Source organism: Triticum aestivum, chromosome 2B (genome assembly GCF_018294505.1).
Source record: "Triticum aestivum cultivar Chinese Spring chromosome 2B, IWGSC CS RefSeq v2.1, whole genome shotgun sequence".
NCBI lineage: Eukaryota > Viridiplantae > Streptophyta > Magnoliopsida > Poales > Poaceae > Triticum > Triticum aestivum.
This window is the reverse complement of record NC_057798.1, coordinates 806,571,283-806,573,475: the sequence shown is the minus strand read 5'-3', so window position 1 is coordinate 806,573,475 and position 2,193 is coordinate 806,571,283.

Genomic DNA, 2,193 nt, shown 5'->3' with positions numbered 1-2,193 from the left:
AGGCAAAGTAATAGTTTCAGGGTGATGTTTATCAAAGTATAATTTATATTTAATCTAAATAAGCACGAAGCAACGATGTTTCTTCTTTCTCCTCATGCCTAATAGGCATTTCAAAATATTCAGCTAGGCGCGAAGCATAAATGCCTCCAAAGATAGGGCCCTTAGTACGGTTCAGACTTAACCGTCTAGCAACAATTCCACCCATACTAAAAGAGTTATTGCGGTATAAACCATGGAACAAAATAATAATATCAGGAACACTAAGGTTTCCACATTTCCCGGGTCCAATCAAGCAACGACTAGCAAATAAGGCAAAGTAGCGTAAAACAAGAAAATGTATGCAAGTAATCCTTGCATCAAAAACCTTCCTGGTTTCTCCCACAGTGGTAGTGTTAATAAAAGCTTCTACTTCGTTACGGTGTGGTTCATCCAAGGTGCCCTCAAAGGGTATTTTGCAAACCTCGCAAAATCTTATATTTACTAATTGGAGGCACCATTCAAGTACTCTCATTAATCCACATCATTAGTATTAATTACACCGTTGGATTGTAGAATATACGTTCAGGATAAAAGGAAACCATACGTAACATAAATGGTCCCGACGTCACTTAAAAAGGCATATATGACACGTCCAACCTTAGTGAATCAAAGAAAAAAAAGATCCATCCGTTTCCTCAAAAAAAAGGAAGCCCCCAACAATATAGAGTCCAATCCAATGGAAAAAGGGGACAAACTCCACGATGCTACTAATTGCCCGCAAAAGTCATGTCCATGAATAAATTTTTGGCCAAGTAAAATCTAGGTGGACTCCTATACATGATCGCCAATAAACAAAACAATGTACAGCGTGACACAACTAGAAAAGAGACATCCTATACATGATCGCCCGTAAATAAACAAAATAACAGACGTACGTTTGTGACTCGCTCTAATCTATCAAAAGAAAAGATGAACGACTGAAAAAAGATGAGCAGCGTCCCTTAAAAAAATAGTGTACAACGTCGTGTCAGGAAAAAAAAGATGTACAGCGTCCTATCATGCATGTTTTCTCAGCACGTTTCCTTTGTTGAAAAAATAATCACCCATACGTGACTAGATCTAATCTGTCAAAAGGAAAGATGACCCACTAAAAAAAGATGAAGAGCGTCCCATAAACAAAACAATGTACTGCGTCCCGTCAAAATGAAAAAAGATGCAGAGCGTCCTATCATGCATGTTCTCCCAGAAGCACGCTTCCTTTCTTGAAATAAATGACCCATATGTGACTCGAGCTAATAATCTGTCAAAAGAAAAGATGAACCGCGTCCTGATAAAAAAATGCAGCGTCCAGTCTAAAAAAATTACAGGGTCCCATCATGTTCTCCAAAGGGAAGCCATACTTATGTTGCATCAGATTGATTTCCATTCAGTAAACTCACCCGACTGATTTCAAATCCAAAGAAAGAAAAACACATCCGATTGCTGCCGTAAAAACCGTTCTTCAGTTCGCCGCCCGTCCTGATGGCGCATCATCTGGAGTCCCTACCGCCGCTTTTCCTAATCCTCCGCTTTGACACGTCATCTGTTCTTTAGAGCATCAACGCTGCACTTAGTGTTCCATCAACCGCTGGAATCGATCTAAAAAATAGGTATAGTCCAATCCATATTCTCCTGCTGTCCTGCTATGATCATGTTTCTCAACCATGGAAAATATGATTGTCATTATCCATCGAACACCGATGATGTTGCTTACTACTCATGAGCGGTTCTCGAGTAGTAGGAAATAACCTAAGTACATACGTACATAATTCTTTAACATCAAAGAGTCATGCCGATTGTAAAAGAAATCGATTGATATATGCCTCAGTTATTTCTCGGAGCATGAAAGCAGAAGCAATGAGAATTAAGGCACATGAGAATAGGCAACCTTGATCAATTTCGTCAATAACGTCCTCATGTGTGCCGCCGGGTGCCGGCCACATCCAGTGTCTCCAAATGTGATGCGTCGGTTATATCTGATGTCTCTCGATGCGAAGTACATATCATGCATGCAGATCGGCCAATGTGCCACTACTAAACTTGCGTGAAGTGTGCGTCTGCTATTGTCCAAGCTGCATGTACATATGGTTCGTTCAAAATGTGTTTATAACTTATAAATGGTACGTATCTTTCTTTTTAATCTACTATACTCATGATGAATAAATGAGTGATGAA